Source organism: Triturus cristatus, chromosome 4_1 (assembly GCF_964204655.1).
Source record: "Triturus cristatus chromosome 4_1, aTriCri1.1, whole genome shotgun sequence".
NCBI classification, from domain to species: Eukaryota; Metazoa; Chordata; class Amphibia; order Caudata; family Salamandridae; genus Triturus; species Triturus cristatus.
In genome coordinates, this window is record NC_140585.1 from 456,421,378 (window position 1) to 456,433,937 (window position 12,560).

Sequence of the window (12,560 nt, forward strand, 5' to 3'; positions counted from 1 at the left end):
GATGTCTTAAGGGTTATGTCCATCAAATTAACCTCAAACCTAGTGCTGTTCCAATCATTGCCAAAGTCCGTCCTATTCCCATTGCTGTGAGAGAGTCTGTGAAAGCTAAGATTAAGTGGTTGTGTGAAGAGGGTGTGATTGAACCTGTTGAGATCTCAGAATGGGTTGCTCCGATTGTCGTCGCACACAAACATTCTGTGGAGATCGTTTGTCTGTGGATTTGAGAGCTCTCAACAGGTGTGTTGAGTGATCACTTTCCTCTTCCCAACATAACTGAGATGGTATCTTTGTTGCACTGTGCTAAGTTCTTTACCCCCTTAGACTTGGCAACAGCGTATCATCAGATCAGACTTCATCCAGAGTCACAAAATTACACCATTTTCATCACTCCTTTTGAGACCTATAGTTTTGTACGCATGCCTTTTGGCTTCGTGTCCATGGCAGTGGTATTTCAGCGCATTACGTATAAGTTATTTGGGGAAGTGGTTGGAGTCAAATGCTTTCAAGATGATATTCTCATCTATGGAGATGGTGCATGACAGCAGAATCATAGATGTTCTGGCTGTTTTTAGAGTGAGTGCTCTCACGTTGAAACTTTCTAAATGTGCTTTTATCTGGGTCATAGGGTCAATGAGAAATGACTTTTTCCAAAGAAAGATCTGGTGGAAAATATACTTAAGTTGAGGAATTCTGAGGAAAAGGGACGGTTTTCTTACTTTATTTGCTATTGTAGAATTCCATGCTAAGTTCCTTCCTAATTTTAGAGTCCAAGAATTTGAGCATGAGGAGGTTACTCAAGAGAGCTGTTGAATTTGAATGAGGTGTGTCAGAGAAAAGTTGACAATTTATGAAGGTCTTAGGAGTTTTATTCGTACTGAGACCTATTTCATTATGACCGAGGCCAGCATAAGAGGACTGGTGTGGTATTGATGCAGTGGAGGGACAATGAATGTGAACTTAGGCCGGTTGCCTACATATCTGGATCTTTGCACGGTACTGAAGAAAAACATTACACAACTGAGAGGAAAGCACCAAGTGTTTTTTGGTCCATCAAAAATGTAAGAATTTCATTTGGGGAAAGGAATTTGCTGTGTATACTGACCACAAGCCATTGATTGAAGTCTTCACTAAGAAGGGATTAGACATGATTTCTATGAGAATATGTAAATGGGTGATTGGACTTCAGGGATACAACTACAGTGTGCACTATGTTCCTGACCCTGGAACAGGGTTGCTGACTGTTTGTCTGGACTAAGTACTACTGTGGAGGAAAGACGTGATAATTAGGTGGTCAAGGTGTGCAATGTTACAAGTGGATGTGTATCTCAAGAAGAGTGGTTGAGGCAGGCGGTGGTGATACTGTTTTTCAATGTGTTAAGAAAGCACTGTGTGAATGTTGGATGTACGAGATGAATAAGATGAGGATATGGTTGGATTCTGGAAGATAAGAGATGAATTGTCGTGTGACGAAGGCGTAATTTTGAGGGGTTTGAGACTTGTAGTTCCAGTAGCTTTGAGAGAGGAAATTGTTGATCTAGGACTTGAAGGGCTCCAAGAGATGAGCAAGACTAAGGTTAGGATTCCTCCTAGTTATTGGTAGCCAGTAATGGATCTCATGATTGAAAGAATGATCAGAGTGTGTTCGGACTGTCATTCTAGTGACGAGTTACACGGTTAGGAATCCTCCTAGGTGCTATAGGGATTTTTCATTCAACCGTGGGAAACGGTAGCTGTAGACCTTGTTGGGCCGTTGCATGTAAAAGGTGGTGCCAACTATTTGTTCATTCTTATTGATCAATTCTCAAGGTGAGCTGAAATTGGGATTGTGAGCAACATTGAGACTGGGAGAATTGTTAAGTTAATGAGCGATGTTTTCAGTCATGAGTGTTTTCACAACTCCGTCTTGTCGGGCAATGGTGCACAGTTCGTGTCTGCTGAGATGGAAGAGTTTTTATGTGACAGGGGAATTGGACATAAGAAAAGTTCACAGTATCATCCAGAAGGTAATGGTGAAGTAGAAAAATTTAACAGAAGCATTAAAGAGTGCATACAATTGGAAATGATTGCGGAGAGGAACTGGAAGGATGGTCTCTTACATTTTCGAAAGGCTCATAGATTTCCCCGCACACCACCACTGGAGAAATTCCTTTTTAAATGTTCAGAGGGCGAAGGGCCAATACTTTGTTGTCACCTGGGTGGTCCAAATGGGGGGGGGGAGGGGTGTGTGTGTGTGTGTGTGTGTGTGTGTGTGTCATGGGCTTCAATGAAAGGAGAAAATGGTGATGAAAGAACGTGTTGAGAAACGGAAAATGTTACAATTTGACACCCTTGCGAACATCGTATGTGTCAGTGGTCGAGGAAGTGCTAGTCAAGGAACCCCTGATATCTAATGGGGATTCCAAATTCGTGGGTCCTAACAAGACCATTAAACATTTCTGCGATGCAGTGTAGTTGGAACGGATGGCATGGTTTGATATCTCAAAAGAATAGTGAAGTTAAAAATATAATGACACTATTTTTTTTTTTTTGAGAACTTTTATTAACCATAGTTGCATCGATTGGCAATGTACAATTCTGCGACAGAGCACCAGGTCAGCAATGTTCGGGTACATACAGTCTAATGTTTAAACACAGCCGTTTAGCCGACAACCCGGAGGTCCGGCGGCGGAGCTCAGTTGTACCTAGATAGAGGATTCAGGTGTGTACATTGCGTGTAAGCGAATCGGTGGTGTTTTTCTGATATGTGTTGCGTTGTTTCTCAGCTAAAGCGCATTGTCCGCGTGTGAGGGGGGCGCTTCGTATCCGCCCGCTGCGCATCATTGTCAGCTAGCTCCTGGGCTCGCAGAAGGATGTGTGCTGGGTGCTGGGTTGTCCGTCAAGCGCCCTGATGTGTGGACATCGGAGTCCCGGTGGCCCGCGTGTAGCGTGGGGTGAAGCGCGTCAAGGAGGTTGCAGCGTAGTTCGCAAGGGTGCGCGTGGCGGCCGTTGCTATAATGGAACACATGTTTTGCTAGGGAGCGTAGTCAGTCGCCGAGTTGTGCCCCGGGTGTGCAACGTAAACTTTAGGGATCAAGGTCAGGGTAAAATATAATGACACTATGTAGCTGCTTTTAGTTTGTTTTGTGTATCATTTGTTAACCCCTTCAGCGCGGCGCGCATTTCCGCGCCACGCTGAAGGTTCTGAGCGCGGGCGGGGCCATGACGGAACGGTTCCGTCATGAGCACAACTCAACCGACGCTTATGACGGAACCGTTCCGTCATGAGTGTCGAAGGGGTTAAGGGGGACGATATGTGGTATTTCTATTTTATTTGCCAATGTTTGTTTAGGTTTCCTTGTGTGTGCGTGAGTATGTTTATTTATGAAGTAGATAACTCTTTGTATGTCATGATTCTGAGCTTCTGCCCACTGTACTTGACAGTTGCTCTTGGATCCTGATGCTGGTTGTACCCATGTGGGGTGCTCCCATTAAACAACCTACTTTTACTTGAAAATTCACTACTTCATGGACATCCTTACTTTTTACACACCCCTCACAGGAGCCTATGTATCCTTAGCGCTACATGCTTGTAGCCCTCCATGTGCTGCATCACTCTCGGGAACCTGAACATACCAGCGCGATGCACTCAAGCCCCCACGCTGGCCCTATGCACTGTAGCACCAATAGGCTCATGCACATTTTGTGCTAAAAGTTCACAGCATTCTTCATTCTTCATTGTTTCGGAGCTCATCTCTGTCCTTCTTCTGGATCCATCCAGTCTAAGTTCCTGGCATGAAGTGTGCCTCCTAAATACTCAATTTAGGGGCTTTAAGGGGAGTCACAGGTAGTAGTCATTGGGGATACGTACCTATTTCCCCTATATGACCACTTCTTGTGGGAAGTGGGCATAACCCTGACCCAGTGAGCCTAATTTAGCCAAAACAAAGATGGTAGAATTCTAAGTTTTGTGTTCGCATCAGGTTGTCCACCTGCAGGGTTGAACTATCCTGATGTGGTGGAACACGCCTCCTGACTAGCTAATGTTCCCACCTATCCTAATACCAAATGGGCCCAGGGCTGACATATCCCCTGACTGGGGATGCCTTGGGTCGCATATCAAAGGCGGCAGAGGTCGTTGAAAGCCTCCTGCCTTGATGTGCTGATTACTTAGCCATCCTGCTTGGAGGAGGTGACAACAGCTCTGGCCAGAGCAGGTATTATTTCTGCCCGCGGAGAGCGCTGGCTCTCACCTGCAGGGAGTTTGAAACCTGTCTGTGGTAGCAAGCTGGTCTACACCAGCCAGCCAGTACACTAGTAGTTAGTAGGTTATCAGGGGGCCCATGTAAGTTGCCCTGTGGGTGCATGTATTAATAAATCCACCACGGAAATCTGTGTGGGTTTATTTAAATGTGGAATGTTTCATACCAAACATCCCTCGTTTTAGTGAAGGCATCATGCAGTTGGGAAAGTCTTAAATACCAGTGTCCAGCACATGTTCTCAAAATGGCTTCCCTGTTCACTTGTAATATCTAAGATTCAACTTAGACATCTAAGGGGCATATCTGCTCAGGCATGTATGTCCACACATGTAGTATAGTGCACCCTGCCTTGGAGCTATAAGGCCTGCAGTTGTGGGTGTTGACTTACCTATACTGCATGAAGTGTCTGCAGGTATTGCACACTTGAGCTATGTCATGTCTTATGTTTTCTCTTCACCATGGCATGCAGCCTACAATTGCAGTTTGCATGATGGTACTGAGGGGGTCCCTTAGGGTGGCACAATATATGCTGCAGCCCTTAGCAATCCTCATTAGCCTCCTTGCCCTAGGTACCAGGCATACTATTTACTACGGACTCGCAGGGAGTGACAAAGGTATTGCCAATTGAGGGAATAATTGTACAGTTTTAGGGAAAGATCTGGCACTGGGGACCTGGATAGCAGGAACCCAGTGCACCTCTACCAAAATGCACACAATAACTGACAAAAAGTGGGGGGTGACCGTGTCAAAAAGGGATGCTTTTATACACCCCCACCCCTCCCCCCACACACACAAATGAGACTAACCTTTGCCAATATAGTCTCTATTATCTAAGTGGAAAAGGCTGGAAAAGCTGTCTGCATTGGCATGGTCAGCCCCAGGTCTGTGCTCCACTGTAAGGTCCATACCCTGTAGGGAGATGGACCACCTCAACAGTTTAGGGTTTTCACCTTTCATCTGCATCAGCCATCTGAGAGGCCTGTGGTTGGTTTGGACAAGGAAGTGAGTACCAAACAGGTATTTGTATAAGCTTCTTCAGAGACCAACCCACAGCAAAGGCTTCCCTATCAATGACACTCCAACTCTTCTCTCTGGTGAGTAACTTCCTGCTAATCAAAGCAACAGGCTAGTCATGGCCAAGTTTCTATTGGTCTAGGAAAGGACTGCTCTAATCCCATGTTCATAGGCATCAGTCTGCACTACAAACTACTTTGAATAGTCTGCAGCTTTAAGAATGGGTGTTGAGCACATTGCTTCTTTCAGGGTGTCAAAAGCCTTTTGACAGCTTACTGTCCAGTTTATCTTCTTTGGTATCTTCTTGGAGGTAAGTTCTCTGAGGGGTGTCAGAATGGTGCAATTCCTGCTCACAAACCTCCTGTGGTACCCAGTTAAGCCAAGGAATACCCTTTCTTGAGTCTGGGTTGTTGGACCTTCCCAGTCCAGAATTGTCTGGATCTTGGAACGTAAAGGTTGAACTTGGCCTTCACCTACAAGCTGACCCAAGTATACAACTGTGCCTAAGAGCTCTGCTGAGTAAGGACCAAGTTTCTTGGGCTCATTTCCCTCTGGGCTGACATGACTTCTCCCTGAGGAGACGGTACCTTAGGTTGTGGTTGTTCAGAAGCTGTCTTCCCCGACTTCTTACCCTTTTCTCTTGAAGGGTTGGACCATTATTCCAGGCTCCAATTCATCTTTTTCACCCTGGGCTTTGCTCTCTGCTCAGAGGTTTATGCACACCCATTAAGGGATTCCCAGCATGGTATGTTAGTTCTACCTCTGCCCAGATTATTCCCTAGCAGGCATTCAACAGGAATTGCAGAGGACACAATTACCCTCTTTTGGCCAGTAACCCCCTCCCCACTCCAAGGTCACCATAGCCGTGGAGTGAACCTTGGTCACATTATCAGCATTGGTGACTGGATACGTTTGTTCAGTCAGGAACTGTTCTAGAGATATCAGTTTCAGTCACCATGGTGACACTTGAACCTGTATTTGTCAGTGTTTCCACTCTGATCCCATTATTATGAGACTGTTGTCTGTATTTCCCCTGGGTACTGTGTCAAACTGCCAAGGCACCTACATCACCCAATACTTGTGGCAGAGTCTCCTCATCTTGCGGGCCCTCTCAAAGGCTGTAAACCATTTGGTAAGCTCATCACTCTACATATTTGGGGACAAGCCCTTTAGAGGCAAAAGGATCAAAAGCTTCATCTTTCTCCGTATTTAAACTTTTGCTGTCACCAGGGATGGTTCCTAGGCCCATCTCAGTTCTCTTTTTCTATGGCTAAGATTTCAGCTTCTAGGGCTATTCTCTAGTTTTTGATGATCTGCATTTTCCTCATCTACTTCATCTGGGGTACTACCAGAAGTACTTCCGGTAAAGGTACTGTCAGTAGGGGTAATTGGACTCCTCATCACACACTCGAGAATAAATCCGAGACCAATTTTGAAAAATAACTTGTGTTTTTATATACGTTTTGATACCAAGAACTTCGTTATTAAGTAAGGACTTTTTAGGTCTCGGCTAGCGTTGCAGCGCGCATGCGTTGCTCTGTCTGCTAGAGCTAATGTGATCATGAGATTTCAGAAGGGGACTTGAAGCCTTGCCCATCATTTTTATTGGGTCGAGTCAGCGTTTATGCTAAACGCTGGCTTCCCATTGAAAAGGTTGCTTCTTAGTTACCCCCCAGTCTCCCTTGTGGATGGCCCATCCGGACTTGGTCCTCAGCTCCACAGCTGTCGTGAAGCTATTTGTTATCTTTAGGGGGCGTGTACTGAGTTTTTTTCCCCTCTACAGGCACGCACAACGCGCTTTCCCTTTCCTAGCACATTTTAGCGGATGTGCGTAAAGCAAGTGCTCCCGCTCTCAGCATACAAGGTTGGCTCTGCAGTATTCCTTCATTGCTGCTGCAGTACAGCTGGCTGCCCATGGCACAGCATTTGACCGGATGACACTGTGTGTTTGTAATGTGGTGAAAACTTGCCCCCGTCCCCCCCCCACCCCCCAACAGTTGGGCACCTATCGCAATCTGCTCGCTATCAGACGGACTCCCGCCTGGCTTGTTGTCGCTTCATTAGTTACCATAGCAGCCCCGTAAGCTGCAGATTTCTGAAATGTGGACAGCAAGAGACGTCTGCCTTCAGCCAGGACTGTAGCCGAGCGACAAGTGGTTACTGTCCGGTTCAGGCGGCGAGGGGTCTTTCAAAAGCGCAGGGCTCGCGAGCACCCACCTACAAGGGGACTCCTCAAAGGAGGTAAGCGCCTATGGAGCACACTAGACCCAGGACCTGCCGCCCTCCAGGAGACTCCTCAAGACCTGGCTCTGCGTCACCCCCCACCCCCTCTAGCGCCTTGAGACCCTCACGGGTGAGTAGCGCGCTCTACAAATGATTGATTGACCAGTCAGCCAGTACACTAGTGGTCGGTAGGTTTTCGGGGGAGGCACCTTTAAGGTGCCCTCTGGGTGCATGTAGTAACAAATCAATTACTGGAATCCGGTGTGGGTTTATTAATATGAGATGTTGGATACCAAACATCTCTGGTTTCAGTGAAGCCTTCATGTAGCTGGGGAACTCGCAAATACCCTGTTCACTTGTAATACCTAAGAATCTACTTGGACATCGCAGGGGCATTGCTGCTCATGCATATATGTCCACACGTAGTATAGTGCACCCTGCCTTAGGGCTGTAAGGCTTGCTGTAGGGGTAACATACCTATACTGCATGTAGTGTCTGCAGGCATGGCACACAAGAGATGTCATGTCTACACTTTTCTTTGCACCATAGCACGCAGCCTGCAATGGCAGTTTGGATGGTGCATCACGGTGGCACAATACATGCTGCAGTCCTTAGGAACTCTCTTTAACTTCCCTGCCCTAGGTACCAGGGCTACCATTTACTAGGCACTTACAAAGGGTGCTAAAGGTATTGCCAACAGGTGGAACAGTTGTACTATTTTAGGGAAAGAGACTTGGCACTGGGAACATGGATAGTGGTAACCCAGGGGACTTCTGTCAAAATTGCATCAGATATGAGGCAATAGGTAGAGGTGACCATTTCATAAAGGGGCACTTTCCTACACTCGGGGGCTTAACTTCTAGGGGAGGTTTTGGGGTTTTGCACCCCCCCTAAAAAACTATTACTTGATACATAGTTGGGGACAGGAGTTTTCAGTTGGGTAAGGTACCTGTCAGATTTCACCTGCAATTTTTAAATGCTCAGACAAAACCACACACCCCCACGTACACACACCCCCACGTACACACACACTCCTCTCGTTTTTAAGGTCTTAAACTTTCTTATTTTATGGAATGCTATGTTTAAAGAACCTCATCACAATCCGCACTCCTTTTCCTTAACACTGGCCCTCAAGCCCCTCCCATGCGCTGCTTCTCATACAATGATTAACATGATAATCCTGCGTGATTGTCGGAAAAACTGAAGCTCACACCCCTTCAGTCTTACTGAGCAAGTTATGGCCCTGTCTACACTATGTAGTTAATCATATACAGAATTGACATAGAAAAGAAACACAGAGGTCCAGACAAAAGAACAATAGGATTAGTAAAAATGTTTGTCCTGACATTGCAAGGAATTGCCCTTAAGTGAGATGGGATAACCTTATTGAAATCAAGGTCAAACCAGCCCTTCTCTGACTCCAATTCAGTTAAAGCCTAGTTTCTAAGTTCACACTGGTTTTTAGTACTCATTATACATGGGGTCCAACATGATACATTCAAACACACAGGTCGCGCATGTACAGTCCAGATGAAGATCTGTTATGATGTAGAGAAAGCACACAGTTCCTAAGAGGGTTGAAACGTCTACAGATATACACTCTGCCTGTACCTATCTATTCTGGGTCTTTGGGCGACTTATGAGCTGACGTACTTGGCCCACTAATGAGATACCATAAATATGAACATTGAGCACTATTTTTCTTGATATACTGCGCAAGCACTTACCTTCACCTATCACATATGGAACACCTTAAAGCGTAAGTTATGGAAATTGATGCATCAATCAAATGTATATCATTGTTAGTAATTCTTTTGTCTTGACCTCCATGTTTTTCTATGTCAACTCTCTATACACTGGGTGGGCACGCAGGTTCTACATAAGGGGAGAAGGGTTTTACCATTTTGGATTTAGGCCAAGAGGGCCACTGTGGGATTGTTTGTAGTAGGGCACACAGGAAGTGCGGCAAAAATGGCAAGATTTGGCCCAGTGTACTTTTACCCCATTGGTTAGTGAGGCGCTAGGATCCACCCCCATTCTCAGGCTGGTGCCAGGCATAAATGTGGAACCCACAGTTCCTTCTCTGATCACTTTCTGAACTTGTGGTAGAACATAAGAGGACTGGACCAGCTGTCTGTGACCTTGGAGGAGTCTGGAAGACTGGACCAGCTTTCCATCTTGTTGGGCAAGGAAGTGGATTCCAAGGGCTAAAAGGCTGACCTCTTGTTCAAGCTACAGGGACACAACAAGCTGCACAAGGCCTTTTTCTACAACTGCCCAGCTGGCTAGTTACTTAGTCCGAACATAAAAATAGTCTTCAAGCGAGTGCGCCAAAAGTATCCTACTACCGGGAGACCTCCTTGGGTGCAAACTTCTAATTTCTCCTGTGTGGAACTTTCCTGCCAAAAGTCATCGGGCTATCCGATGATATGGCGCTTCTCTTCTGCCACAGCCTGCTGTCTTGACCCTTTAATTGTTTTTGACTTCCATTTCACATACTAACTCGTAAGGTAACCTTCCCAACCTGATCCAACCTGATTTCTGTATTCTACCTGTGCTCCATTGCTGTCAGCCTTAACTTATGCGTAGGTAGTGATCAAGCGTAACCTGATGAGCGCAGTTGGGACTTAAATATTTTTACCGCTATTTATATTTTTAGATTTAAAAAATTCATAACTCCGATTTCCCTTATTGTTTTGGTGTCATTTTATTAACATTTCCCCTATTTGTCTTAATTGGGTTGTAATTTTTCTTGTGTTGTGTTTTGACTGTATTACTGTTTTAGTACTCCATAAATTTTACACATTGCTTCCAAGTTAAATCTGTTGGCTTTGTGCCATAACATCCAGGGGGTTGAGCTCATGTTTATTTAGTGACTTTAGTCGTTCACCCTGAAAAGGGTGAAGGTTATTATGTGCCTCTCAACTAATATCCCAGTTTTAGTCATTAAACCGAGTCCCCGAAAGCTTCACACACAATTTTCAGCTAAAGCCAGTATTATCCATTACATCGTGGAATAATGTCTCTGATAAAGCTTAGATAGTGAGACTTTGAAGTTGTTCCAGCTTTGTTGATCAAATAGAAATATATAGCCATCTGGACCTGTGGCCGTACCTCATTTTTATTTCTGGACCATTTCCCTCACTCACTCCTGTGATTTCAGTGGCTCTGCTTAGGAGTTTCATATCGGATTCTTTGATATTGGGCAGTTTTATATTCCAAAGAAATCTCTCGAAGCCAGCAATAGAGATGTTAGAGTTTGGTGTGTGCAAAATTCTGAGTAGTATGTTTAGAACACATTACCACCCTTTAGCTCTGCCAGAACCTTGACTGCTTCAGTGGTCTTATGTAACTTTTAAGCCTTTTGTTTGATTATCCAAACACCTGCTTTATTATGAAGTACAAAGTCTTACTCAAAAGGCCAATGGAGATATGGATGACTCCCTAGAAGATTGTGGGATTCTACACATGCAGCTTTTAAGCCATCCCAGAGAATCTGAAAAGAATTTGTCGAAACCTGCTACTAACTCTAGGGTATCCCTCAGGGGACTAGAGACACTTTACAGGGTGGGGAAGGCAAGTGCCACACCCATACACCACTCCGAAAGGAGTGGGAAAAGGAACACATTCCTTTCTTTTAAATAACCCTCACACACTCTTAATAGTGGCATGCTTCATCATCGGGTTCACCCTGACTCCTAATGGCCAGGCTTAACCATGTTCCAGGGAGCTCTCTGAAGAATCTTAACCAGGAGGCATAGCTCTAAGATAACAATTCCTCATCCACTCCAAGGTTTCCCTTTATTATCAGGGTGGACAGGAAAGATTACAACTATAATATGGTTGAGGTTTTAGGATTTAATGGTCCTATGACACTATTATAACCAACTACAACATGTTTCAACCCTGTTGTAAAAGCCTAAATAAGTCTTGGGCTTTCATCAGGGTGGGTTCGTAAAGCACTCCCCAGTGCTGTTTCTTTTACGTGATCTTTACGCAACATGCAGTCTCCCGCAAAGGTAGTCTAATACTTGCCACTCTGTGTTCTATTGGTAAATGCGCATTACATGGCATAAGAAGTGTGACACCCACCATATGGCTTCTCAAAACATGACTTGCACAACTCCCCAATATGTGTGCTTAATCACTTGTTATATTTTGTAAGCAACAGTGTCTTTTATCTCTCTCATGCATCTCACACTGACACAACACAGCAGATTACTTGCGAGCAATGTCAGACCAGTGCATCAATTATCTCCCCTCACACAAATGTAAGAAGTGGAACACATTACTGGCTGAAATTCTTTTTCTACTTTGATTTAGATGCCCATACTACACACGAACCATCAAATATGGAGCACCACTCTGGGTTGTGGAATACGTACATAAAACAATGAAGAATGGCTGTCTTTAGTAATTAATAATGTACCATATATACACTCCCCAAATCTGTGGGAAAGTGTAACCCAATGGGGGATGAGAGGGGGTTGGTCCAGTAGTCAGACCCTAAAATGTGGTAATTAGACATGTCAATTTAAAAATTAGAAAAATAATTCACAAAAACACTCTCCTACTTGGCTCCTCTCTGTCCGGTTTTCGACAAGAAAGGGAGAACCCTAAATTTCCCAGCTTACTTGGAAGGAGGATCCAGGACACCACAGCCAATTTACATGTTCAAACACCTAAGCTTAGGTTTGGTATGTCAGAAAATTAAACCTCTCCAGTACCTAGAAAAGAACATTATGGGTACACAATTCTTTGTAATAGAGCTATGTAATATAATATAGGGGTCTAGGACCTTGTCCTTTCATGAGAGAACTGATTGTGTACCTGAAGTATATGACGTGGTAAAAAGACAGACTACCCGGGACTCAGCTGGTACCTGAAGTGTGTGTTGCGGTAAAAGGATAGGGACTATCAGGGACTCTGCTAGTTCTTTGGTATTTCTTCATTGAGTCCCTTTTTATTTGTTTTCAATTTGTAAACCCACCTTTACTCCTTCTCTAGGAGTTTGCTGCTGATTCCAACGTGAGAGGTAAGCTTCTCAATGGTTGACCATCTTATAACTTTCTCGCTGTAACTTTT

General features: G+C 44.8%; 1 protein-coding gene across 5 annotated transcripts in view; it reads left to right on the top strand.

The window, feature by feature from the left end:
- BPGM (bisphosphoglycerate mutase) overlaps positions 1–12,560 on the top strand; it is a 208,864-nt gene that overhangs the window by 13,727 nt on the left and 182,577 nt on the right. The gene's annotated exons all lie outside the window — the stretch shown is intronic.